The sequence below is a fragment of the Pteropus vampyrus genome, unplaced genomic scaffold (genome assembly GCF_000151845.1).
Source record: "Pteropus vampyrus isolate Shadow unplaced genomic scaffold, Pvam_2.0 Scaffold217, whole genome shotgun sequence".
NCBI lineage: Eukaryota > Metazoa > Chordata > Mammalia > Chiroptera > Pteropodidae > Pteropus > Pteropus vampyrus.
In genome coordinates, this window is record NW_011888998.1 from 3757212 (window position 1) to 3770706 (window position 13495).

Here is a 13495-nt window from a genome sequence, read left to right on the forward strand (position 1 = left end):
CTAGGAATTTTATTATTTCTGGTGGCACATTTAAGTCTTTAATTCATTTTGAATTAATTTTTGTCATGGTGAGATATGTGTCTAATTTTATTCTTCTACATGTGAACATTGAAGAGACTGCCTTTTCTTCATTGAATATTCTTGACTCCCATATCAAATTTTAGTTGACTGTATATGCATAGGTTTATTTCTGGGCTCTTGATTCTGTTCTGTTGGTCTATGTGTCTGTTTTTATGCCACTGTTTTGATTACTAAAGCTTTACAGTTTGGAATAGGAAGCGTGATGCCTCCCACTTTGTTTTTCTTTCTCAGGATTGCTTTGGCTGTTTGAGGTCTTTTGTCATTCCATATAAATTTTAGAATCATTTTTTTCTGTTATGTAAAAATACCATTGGACTCTCAAAAGAGATTACATTGAATCTGTAGATGACTTTGTAGTATGAGCATTGTAACACTATTATTTCTTTTAATACATAATCATACTCTGCATTTCTTTTAATACATAATGATACTCTGCATTATTTGTGTCATTTCATCGGTGTCTTGTAGTTTTCAACGTAGAGATCTTTCACCTCCTAGTTAAATTTATTCCTAAGTATTTTATTATTTTGATGCTATTGTGAATGGAATCATTTTCTTTATTTCTTTCTCAGATAATTTGTTGTTATTATATAGAAATACTACTGATTTTTGTATGTTTATTTGTATCCTGCATTTTTAATGAATTCATTGATTAGATCTAAAAGTCTTCGTGGATTCTTTAGGATTTTCCCTCTATAAAATCATTGCATCTGCAAATAGATAATTTTACTTCTTCTTTTCCAATTCTGATGCTTTTTATTTCTTTTTCTTATTTGATTGCTCTGGCTAGGACTATCAGTACTATGTTGAATAGGAGTGATGAGAGTGAACATCCTTGTCTTATTCCTGATCTTAGAGGAAAAGCTTTCACTCTTTTGTGATTAAATATAATGTTAGCTGTGACATGCCTACCATTTTTAATAGTATCAATTATTTCATTATTTTCTGGGAGCAATTTATATGGCAGTTTATATTTCAAAAGCATTTTTACATATATGATATTAAAGCTCAGACCTGTGAAGAAATGATTATTGTCCTAATTGCATATCCCTATCAGCTAACACATTGTTTAATTTATAGCAAGTAATTACAAAATGTTTGTTAAAGAGTTATTTTATACCTTAACTCAGATTTAAGAAGGTTTATTATCTACAGTATTCATATGAAAAAAAAGCTTTGAGGAATTGGGTTGACCCAGTAAGTCACACAATATTAAATGGCTGAAGCAGGACTTCCTTTAGTTTGGAAGATTTGTAGTTACTTTTAATTTTTTCTATCCTTCACTATCTTTGCTCATTATTATTTCTTTGAATTGTATCTCTACCCTAGATTCTGGTACACCATTTTTACCCTAGATTCTCCATTTCATGCTGGCACCTCCTGGATACAGGCTTTCAATACGTTGATCCATCATTCATAAATAGCCCAGGTCACCTTGAGGAGTGTGGTGGAATAGACAGCAGTCATAATATTGAGGTCCATGTGGAGCTTGCTACTAATAGCAAGCTTTCTGACCTTGGCCACTCTGGGACTCAGTTTCCTTATATGTAGAATAAAATGAGGGTTGAGTTATAGGATCTGTATGATCATTTGAACTGGAAACACCCTGGTGACACCCCTCTGCTCCTGTCACTGTTCTGCTGCTTTGTCTTAATGCCCCTCATAGCCTAGTTATACCTATGAGACCAGCTTCATATTATCCTAGTTCCTTCTTTCCCCAGCAGGCAAGTCTCAACCCAGGTGTAAGAGCATAAAAGGATCATTATCTATCTGTGTCTCCCTAAGAGTTTCTGTGTGAGAAGGTAGGTGCAGGAACTAGCTGCACAATCAGAACCACACTCAACACTTCATATTTTGTGATCTGCCTTGTCCCTCTTTGTTTCATGGGTCAGGGCATTATGTGCATATTTTTGTATTCACATGAAGTCACATCACAGTCTAGCCTTCCAAATGTTAAGGTCAGTCTTCCAAAGAAAAATAGAAAATTCCATCAAAGCCCAAAGTTTTGTGAAAGGGTAAAAATCCTTTTTAGAGATAGACATGGTTTGGGTTGGAGAGGACTGGGAGGTGACCTATGTGTGTATATAATTCTAAAGATTATTATAGCATCAGTCAATCAAGTCACATCCTTTTCCCACCCCGAGTCATTAATGTTATCCACAACTCCAAATTTTGGACTTTTCTATCTTTGAGATCTAGAGGTAGTGCTGTGTAAGAATGAGGCCATTAGGAAACTTTTACACACTATATTAAGAAAGAGTCTCTAAATACATGCAAAATCAGTGTGATGATATAAATTCAAAACCCTGCAGAGAAGAAAACTCAATAGGAGTGAAAGACCAAGAAAATATTCCAAATAGTTAAAGAATTAAGACGACAAATGATGTGTACATAAAGGCAATGCACTAGAGAAAAAAGGGGAAACTAAAGAGAAGAGGAAATATTGATAATCTGATAGTGCATAAGTTCTGGGCCTGGAGGGAAGCTTGCTTTGTAAAGAAACAAATTCAAGTAGATGATATAGAATAATCCTCTGTAAATATGACTTATGTGTATGTGACTCCACAGTAAAAATAACCTGTGGCCACTTCTCCTGAGGTCTTTGAAAACAAATAAGTTCTAGGGTGCCAGTAATGGATTAAGTAATCTCTTAAGTAAATTGTGATAATTGAACATAAGCAAAAAAAAAAAAAAAAAAATGAAACTAGGAAAAAAAAAGATACGACAACGTATCTACATGACAGCCAGAGTTTTCATGGAAAGAATCTGGAAGTCAATTTATGTTTTTATGCAGTGGAGTACAACTGTGCTATTTCAGGCACTGTTGAATTCAAGGCCCATCTTGGCCCGCTAGGGTGACATGCTTACATGATAGTCAGTCTCTGAGTTAAAGCTCAGACATGACAGGGACAAAGGGAATATGGAAAAGAACTCTCCACCTTTCCTGCTTAATTACACCAACATACTGTTGAAGTCTTACTGTGATTTCTGGAGGTGGGCTCTTTGGCTCCCCACTTAGAGAATCTGAGAACTTGATTCTGGTCTGGCGGCAAGATACTAAGCCAGATTTTATTGTTCATCTTTCTCTACATTCAAGTCTCGTGGAGATGGTGGTCTGGAGGATACCCCTAATTTGGTAATCAATTTTCTGGTGGTGGCAGGGCTTTGGTCTTTGATATCCTATCTTAAACACCATGTGGAGTACTGAGCTTTTTGCTCTCCTGATATGACTTGTTCTTTCACTTTGTTCTTCAATTTTTTCTTATTACAATTCTGCTTTCTCCTTTCTCACTCACTTTTTTTTTTTTTAAGACTCTGGCTTCTCTTCCCTCCTCCCCCCTGCCCTTTACCATTGTTATGCTTCCACTCTGCTCCCATCATTTCATAGACATGACTCCATTAACACATTTAGCAATATCAATTAATTTGCTTGTGTTATCCACTAGATTATGAGCTCCTTGGAGAAGGGCTCTGTATCAGAAAACCTCAGGAAATATGGTTGAAATAATTAATTAATTCATTTTCCTTCTTCTGACTTTCTGCTCCAGTGATCTGATCTGTCTATTCCAATCATAAGAACTAGGCCCCTATCTTGTCCTTGCCAACTGGTATCCTTCTTTGATACTCAGAGCTCAAGTACTACACCTCAGTCTAAGACTTTCTGCCTGTGGAATCATGCATGCTCTTATCTTTTAATAAATAATCTGACCCTTCATCTCTTGTCATTGGTGAATTAAGACTAAAAAGTGCTCTACTGTTAATTATGTCTTTTTTCAAGCTAAACTTTGTTTTTGTCATCAGCAGGTGCTTCCAGTGCTTCCCTGGTCCTTATGGGTAGGTCTAAAGCAGTTCCCAAAGTATAGTTTCTAGAAACCCTGATTAAAGACACCTGAGGTTCTTATTAAAAGTGAGAATTTTCAGGTCCTTCATGCTCACAATTTCAATAACAGAATATGAATGTATGTGCAGGGCGGGCTTTATGGGCGTTGGCATGTGTCCTGTGCGGTTGTACAGGCCTGTGCTTAGAACAATCCTGACCTTGGTTTTAAAGCTCTACTGGTACTGCCTTGAAATTCTTAATCATTTTTGAACAAGGAGCCTGCTTTTCCATGTTGCACTGGGCCTTGTAGCTGGGTTGTGTTTGTGTGTGTATGTGTGTTATTCGAAGGCAATGTCATAAATATCCATTTTGAAGAAACAAGCACTTTCTTCAAAAATCTACCATAAAGTCTCTTTAAAAAGTTAATTCCTAATGATAGCGAGGATATGAAGAAAAGATCTGTCTCATTTATTACTCTGGTAATGTAATTTTCCTAGAGGAAATTTAATTTTATATACATTTAAACCCTTAAAAAGTTCCCTTGTATTTGAAATTTAAAATCTTAATACATTATATTTCATATCTTTGCCCTTAGGGCTATTTTTTTATTTTGACTTATATTACTTTTATTTTCAAATTTTATTCTTATTAAGGTAATGCATGCCTGTAGTTTAAAAATCAAGCAATATTAAAAAACTTATAATGAAGAACTGCAGTTTCTCACTTTATTCCTCCTTATCCCTAAGTCCTACTTCCTAGAAGCAATTAATTTACCTATGTCTTCTGGCATTTACTTCTCTCTTTTTGTTTTTTATGGATTTATCAAATTTAAATAATTTATTACCTTTTCATTTTAATAGAGATGATTTAGCTCTTTTACATCTTCCCACTATCATTCTAATGTCTTTAATGTGTATTTTGCATGTATTCTTAGAAATTTGTTGTTTTATATGCATACATTTTCAAGTTTATGTGATTATTGTTATATATTTAATCGTGTCTTACTTTTCCCACCAAGCACTGTGGGTTTAAGGTTTATCCATGCTGCTTTATACTTGCACATAACTGAAGAAGTTTATCACTGTAGCATTGTTAGTAATAGAAAAAAGATTAATGCCATACTAAATGTTTATTACCAGAGAATAGATTGAACAAATATAGTAGAATAGTTTGTCACAGTTAAAAAGCATGAACTAGATCTTGTCCCTGGTTAGCAGGTACAGAACAGATGCAGGTAGGTCAAATTTCTATGTGGGTGAATACTGAAAGATCACTTGACATGAGCCCTAGGTGTGGGCCATGTGCATTTTTCATCCTTGTGGAGGCTAGGCAGTGGACTCATAGGGCACGCCAATACACCGAGGTTCTCAAAAGATGCCTCACCCTCTTCTGAGCTCCTTCTCTAGACCAGCTTGGTCATTACTTCCTAGGCAGTTGTTCTTCTCTTGTCAGTTGTTTCTCTGGATCTCAATCTTTGGAGCTCTCAACTTTTTCTAGTACTTTCCTACATCTTCTACTTCCAGCCTCTTTTATCTCATTGGGTAGAATTCCAATAATGCATTAAAATAGAGCCCAAATCGTTAATAATAGAAGAAATATTTTTATTCCTTATAAGCCAATCTTTCTATTACATTGAAGAAAAAAAGACTAAATATTAAAAAAAATATATATATATAGCTAAAATTTCATACTCAGATTATATTTATCTTTATGTTTTTTTCTTTCTTCTCCATACCCTTTTCCTTCTCTTAGGTAACGAAGGATAGGGAATGCATGATTATAGATCCAGGCTTAAGAAAAATAAACCTGGCCATAAGCCAACAATGACACACAGGTCTCCAAGCAAAAACTAGTCACATAATAATCATAGTAATTTGATTTCAACTGGAAGTTAATACTTTCTCTGGGTCTGAGACCTTCCACTGAAATCTTATTACTTCGGTTACATAAGGACTGTCCTATGAGGCCTACAGATTAAACTTAGAAGTCCAAGTTCTTACTATAAATGTTAATGAACCATATAGAAAGCTCTCAAATCACACCCCACCAAATCTTTAAAGAGACCTGTGAGGACAGTCTCTAAACTGGGGGCTGGAAAGATGTGGACCTTGGGTAAAAAGTGGGGGGTGCTGCATTTTGCTCCTAGTGTGGCAGGTCCAATACTGACATTACGTCCAATGCATCAATGGAGGCTTTTTTTTTTTTTTTAACCTGTTAGCTCCTAGCACTGAGTTTCAAAGGTTTCTCAGAAGTATAAGGGTTAGAGCCTATTCCCAGATGTCTCACAGTGCCTTAAATAAGGGGAATAATATTAGGTAGGGAATGGGAGAAAGGTACAATTAAAATAATAGGAAGGGTATATCAGATATGAAACCTAGACCAGTGATTTATTGTTCTGATCATACAGGTGCCTGAGAAGGAACACATCTAAATAATCAGATAAATTTAATTATCTCTTCCCTGCTCCCCTCTTACCTACAGATCTGACTGGAAAGTCTTTTCTTGCTCATGTGAGAGCAAAGGATTCTTGCATACATAAATAAAATTCTGCTTTAGGCCAGCTGAGACTCTGGGCCCATTCATTGTTTGCCCTTCTTTTTTGCAGCTGAGGCCTAATCTCATCCACACACTTGTTCTTACTCAATGAATGATTACTGAGCACCTGCAAAGTGGCAGGTATAGGTCCCTCATACCTGAATAATTTTGAAAATATGCACAAAGCTTTCACTTCTAAAACCTGAAGAAAGTTTTGTGTTACTAGATGGATTCCATTGAGTGCAAAACAATTTTACACAATCCTATTTATGTGTATGTTTATTGATCACTTTTGACACAGTTGGATAGGTATAAACAGTTTTATTTTTCCCCCTAGAACTTCTATCTGCAACCGGGCTCTGTAGAATATCTATTCCTACCTTTTAATGCCATTTTAGACAGAGTCTACAATGTTTCCTTCTCTTTCAATTATTAAAAGGTGAGATCCCTTCTCTTAATTCTTTCTAATGGCCCTGTCAATGGGCAGACTTGTGGCTTTCAAGATTTGAATATCAGTGAGGGCAGTGGTTGGTTCTTTTGATCTTCCTCCCACTCCAGCTATTTGTATTGGGCGTGGAGAGTTGGAAAGACAGGGTCTACTATTTCACTATCTTCCTTTTATATTTTAGCAACCTTGAAAATTATGGGAATTAGCCAGTCTGGCTCTGAAATTTCTTCACTAAATTTCTTCACTACTTTAGGCTTGGCTTTTCAAGGCATTGAAGTGGGTAAGGAGAGGGACAGAAACACGTGGCTGTCAACTCAGTTGACAACCTTGTTTGCAGTTTCCTGTGAGTGGTTACCTTTACTCCTTTAGCTGTCATTGACAGATTTTCAGGTGCAGCAGACATATAAATGCCAGCTCTGGCATATACTTGCGTTCTTTGAAGGCCCCATAAAATAGGCAGTTCTTTGATATGAACATGCAGTCCCCTCCCTCTGAGATCCTACCTCCAGGAGACATGGGTACTCTTCTGCTGCCGGAGCCTTTTGGCAGACTGCCCTCAGGTGAGGAACCTGAAAGTTATCTCAAGCATAACACACTCAGGAGAGTCCAATTGATCATAAGAAACTCATACATTTTTGTCATACCATCTTGTACTCTATGTTCTGATTACCACCTATTCAGCTCGTTGGTAAGAGGAATCCCCCATCCCAAGAGTCAAGATGGTCAAACATACACATCACCTGACACCAAGCAGATGAAACTGGCAGCAATTATTAGTCACATATAATCACAGCCCCAGGAGGAGAAGAATGCCACATGCCAAGCAGGGCCACATCGAGTTGTACTAGAGAATAGAATGAACCAGAAGGGCTGTGGAAGTTAGGATGAGGTGACCCTTGGTTTCCATGTAAAGATATGATTGACTTGCTTGAAAAATTTACAGATTGGCTGGTAAATGAAACAAGTTAGGTTGAAGACCAGGTGCAGCTGGTCCAGCTAATAGGGGCATTAGCTAGGGGAGGAGACTTTCTTACTGGATGTAGAATATATCTGGCAACAGTGGGGGAATTCATGATTAGGTCTTTGGAGCCCTGTAAGGCTCAAAGATTACATCCTGCCATCTCTCTCTGATTCTCTTTCCTTTCACGTCTGGATCCAGAAACAGATCATTGAGTTGGCTGTCCAAGAAGACATTCAATGAGGGAATGAAATATCAGTAAGCACATTTTGAAGCCTTGTGAGTTGGGTGGGAATCTCCTCCCATCACATCAGTGTGTTCCAGGATGCTCCCACCAGCCCCTAATGTGGCTCCTTATTAGGCTGGAGGAGGGGATGTAGGAAGACAAGGCTGTGGATTTGACTGGGGGTAGTAAGGCTGGAACTAAGGTCCATTGACAAACCCTGAGAAGAGGTACAAACTCTACATTTTAGTGACCATCTTTAAAATTTGTCTTTCTTTTCAGGTAGGGATTTAATCCTGGGATAGCAAGAAGAACTCATTGAACATTCTTTTACACATGTTTCTTGAAGGTATGACCTTCTTTCCTGACCTGACTTCTGTGTAGCACTATAGCATGAAGAGGCAGAGGATAAGAGGAAAAAAGGAATATTTTCTTTTTCTACACAATAGCTGCTGGACCCCAAGTTCTTTTTTAGTTAAATATGAGGATCTTGACTGCCTTCTTCTTCTTCTTCCATACACCAAAAAGCATTAGAACTTATCAGTCAATGAAGACCTTGGCACATGGAGCAGAGAGTTAATTCCTCCCCTCTCCATTTATTGCTCTCCCAATAGTTCATTGTCAATACCACCCTCATATCCCCACACCAGTATCCATTTCCTCTGCATGCCACCCTAAGTGGATGTCTTCTCTTCTTCTATGAATTCTCTCTGGGTGAATCCATTTATTCCCATTTTAAAAATTACCATCTATATGATTTTCTTATAATTACTTATCTAACTCAGAACACTCTCCTAAGTTTCAAATCTATAAATTTAGCTGCTTCCTGGATATCTTCATTTGAATATCTCCTAGACATTTAAATCTTAAAATTTCAAAATTGAACTAATTTCCTTCTTCATACCTCAACCAGCTCCTCTTCCGAATTCCCTGTATTGGTTAAAGGCACCACAATCCACCCAGTTGTCTAAGCCAGAAATCCCAGAGTCCTCTTTGATTCCATTACCCCCATATTTAATCCATAACCAAGAAATTTTAATCTTTCACACATCTCTCCAGTCTGTCTATTTCACTCCATCAGCACTGCTTCCATGCCAGCTTATCTACCATCACTTGTCTTTAGTCCCATAATAGCTTTCTAGTCAGTCTTCCTGCCAATCTTGCCCCTCTATAATCTATTTCCCCCTCTGCTGGCAAAGTGAATTTTTCAAATTATAAATAAATCAGTAGTTGTTTTACTTAAAGACATACAAATACCTTCATCGTCTTTAGTATGGGTTATAAGTTCTTCACCATTTAATCCTGTGATTACTACCAACTTTGCCCTTTGCTTGCCTGTCAATGTCCCATGAATTTTATATCTTAGCTCTATTAAACTTTAAATTTTTTTCATGTTTTCTCTTACATACCTTTGCAAATGCTGATTTCTCTGCCTAGAATACTTCTTTGATCTTCCTTTTTCCTCCAATCTTTTTTTCCCCTTTCCTTTCCCAACCTTTATCCACCTGACTTTTACTGAGCCTTTAGAATTGATGTTTGAATTCAACTTCCTTTAGAAGCTCTTCCGTGACCCCTACCTTTGGTTAAAACTCACCATTATGTGTTCCCGTAACATCCCATATTTCTCCTATAATGAGATTTAACACTTTTTTTTGTAACTACTTCCTTAATTTGGGGGCTCTCCTGATTTTCTCTTAGTGCCATGAAGGCATAGAGTTATGACACCTTAATCATTACCCTAGCCCCAATGTCTAGCATGCAATATACCTTTGCTAAGTTGGCTAAATGTTACTTAACTTTGCTAAACTCCAGCTATACAAAAGGGAATAATGATACATACCTCCCTATGTACTATCAATGCCCCATTTTACCAACCTGGAAATAGCTGTATAGAGAGGCGAGAACTCTAGTGAGTGGCAGAGGTAAAATTATTACCTAAGCATTCTGATTTCAGGTCCTTGTTTTTCATCCCAATACAATGCTGTCTCTCAAGGATGCTACTTTGTAGGTAATTCTATATACTGTACATCTGCTTTTTCTAATCAACTGCAGTTTGGAAACAATATATAAGAAAGAAACATTGCTGCTATAGTCCAGCATACCAACAGCTCAGAAATGTGACAGCGCACATCTTGAAAACAAGAAACAGAAAGATCACAAAAAAGAGACACAAAATTTCTGAAACAGAAGAATCTGTGAGCTTTATAGAATAGAGGCCAAATTTGCCATCCTAAGAACCTAGATGTTTCATAGCACAAGAGAGCAGTGGACACTCATTGTTAATACACTTAGCCATAAAGAAACAGTTTTGAATGTGATCATTTTACATTTCAATTTTATATTTAATAAGTAGTTTTTGAGAGCTATCTGATGCTAAGAACTGTGCTAGGCATTGGGGATGCAGTTCTGTCAAGGGGTTTGTTGTGAGATAAGGGAGGCACACTAGGAAATGGGCAACTTTAATATATTGTCAAAGCAGAGACAAGCTATAGTGGTATGGGAGGTCATGGAAGGAAATCTCATAAGCTATTTAGAGAAGACTTTTTTGCTGGAAGTGATGACCAGGATGAGACCAGAGTGACTCAAAGAATATAATATCTTTTAGAAAGGATAATGTATTTTTTTCAGAAAGATTAAAGATGAGAAAAGGTGATACAGTGAAAAAGACATAGTTTGATGTTAGCTGGTGGGTCTTTGTATCACTTCGAGCCATGTCAATTACCAACTGTGTGACTTGAAGCAAATCAGTTAATGTTTCTACCATTAACCTAAAAAATTAGCATACAAATGCACACTTTGTAAGGTTATTGTAAAGATCAAATAAGATATTGTGAAGTACAGAGTAGTATAAAGCTGAAGTACTGTTATTAAATAAAATAATATAGATGACTACCACTTAACATAGTGCCTCCTGTACAGTAAATTCTCAAGAAATGGTGATTGCTTTTTGCTTACACCAAATTGCTTTACAATTTTGAAATTCTTGTTTTATTCAGAGATGAGTTTTTTTAAAAGTTAGATCCACATGACACATACCACTTACCTGTCTCTCAGTATAATCTCCTGCCTCTTTCTATTCTCATTTTCCAGAACTAGTTGCTTTCCTCAACCAACATTTCTATTGCTGATTGTTGGTATTTCCATGTTTATTCTTTCTCCAGTTACTACCTTCATGGCAGAAGAAATAGGGGTTGGGAAATTAGGTAATAAGAAATTTGAGAAACTTGGCCCTAACAACAAAGGAGGTTGTACTTTTGCTCTAGTACGATTCAAAATCTAAATTTGTGGAAGGATTTTTCTGACCTCAATTTGTTTATCATTTTGCTAAAAATATAATTAGAAGATGCCCTGATTACTTTCCCCCAGATTTACTGAGATATGATTGACATATAACCTTGTATAATTTTAAGGTATACAAATGAAATGATTTGATATATGTATATATTGTGAAACAGTTACCATAATAAATTTAATTAACATCCATCACCACACATGGTAAAAAATTATTTTTTCCTTGTGATGAGAACATTTAAGATTCACTCTCTTAGCAACTCTCAAATATACAAGATCATATTGTTACCTATAGTCATCATGTTGCATGTTATATCTCAGAACTTATTTATTTTAAAACTAGAAGTTTGTATCTTTTGACCAACTTCACCTTATTCCCCCAACCTTCACCCCCACCTCTCTCTGGAAACCAACAAATCTGTTCTCTGTTTCTATGAGGACTTTTTTTGTTTCTGTTTTTTTTTTTTTTTTTTAAACTCCACATATCAGTGAGATCTTATAGTATTTGTCTTGCTCTGTCTGACTTTTTTCACTTAGGACATATGCTAAGTGTCCTGATTCTTAATTTTATGTGGCACATCACACTTTGTTTAAATACTTATTGCTCTTTAAATAAGTTTTGAAGATTATATCCTAGTATAGATATAAATAATTTTTTATGGTAACTCCATATTTTTTAATGAAAAGATCAATTGCTTTTGGTTCTGTGTTGTTAATTAGTGCAATGACTAAATTAACACAGAAGAAGAGAGGTTTTGAAGTGACTGAAATGTTGACTTGGAGAAAATCCAGGGAAGGAGGCAGTGCAGGCTCAAGTGACCCTGCCACTATGACCTACTTATTATTCTTTATGTTTTGTTTTTAGGTGAGGAGCAACTACAAAGGACACAGGAAATCAGAGCAGGTATGTCTAGCTGATCAAAACATTCCAGCAAGTCCAAGCATAGTGTGCTGTGTACATAGAAGGTACTCCACTATTACATGAGGATTTATTGAACACCCATTCTACCAGAACTGTTCCAGAATGGGGTATAGTGATGAGAAAACAGTTCCTGATGCCATTATGCTTGTTACACAGTGATAGAAACAGTCTTATAATCAAGCAATGAATGTACAACAAGAAAAATACTATACTAATATAATTTCTTGCAGAAAACTTTAGGGGCACACAAAAAATATAAATTAGTTCCCTGGATGGGAGTAAGGTAAATGATGTTGCTGAAAGCAACAGGTGGCATTTATACCTAGATAACAGTCTGCACAGAATAATTAGATAAGAGGATTAAAACAATTTTTTTTTTCATGGCCAGTGTGGCAGAATTAAAAACATTATATTCATGAACGATGTTGATGAGTACAGAGTGAACACTTGAACCCAGGACTTCTGATCCCCTTTCTACCACATAATGCAACAGCTTATTATCTACAAAAATAGAAGCATATATATTTGTTTTTAAAAATTGGACATGTATGGAGACTGGGCAAAATGGTATAGATGCTAGAAGCTTTGTTCATCTGCTCTTGCAGATGACAGAAACACAGAGCAAACAGCAAGCAGAGTCACCTGGGTCTCGCAGAACAGAAGCCCTCCAACTAGGGAGAAAAATAAGAAATCACCCTGAAACAGTAGAAGGCAGGATGGGGCGAAGATGCAAGGCTGCCCCATCCTGAGTGGCTGAGTGGGACAGAGGCTATGGCAGCGGCAGCTGGCAGTGTAGACATTCCTCTTAAAGGGGCCCATGACCATGACCAAACTTTATCAGTGATAGACTCACTTGCTCCGAGCCCCAGCGCTGGGTTGGCTGCTCAGAGGGCACCAGAGACTTTCAAGAGTTATCAGAACAATGGCCACTTCTCCCAGGCAGAAGTGCTGGCAGTATCCATTGTTCCCCTGTGAGCCCTTCTCCCATCCCAGTGTATAGACACAGTGCCACCATAGCTGAGACTTCATGGAACTGGATAACAGAAGTTGCTCCACCCAGAGGATTTCCGAAAACTCTTCCACCCCCAACTCACAGCCCCACCCAAGCCACAGCCAGGTATGTCTTCATCAAGTCCTATGTCCCTCGGTGAGCAGTTCCAAGACCCACACTGACCTCAGTTTATGGCATGGCTTCTTGAGGGAACTGTAAGCACAGC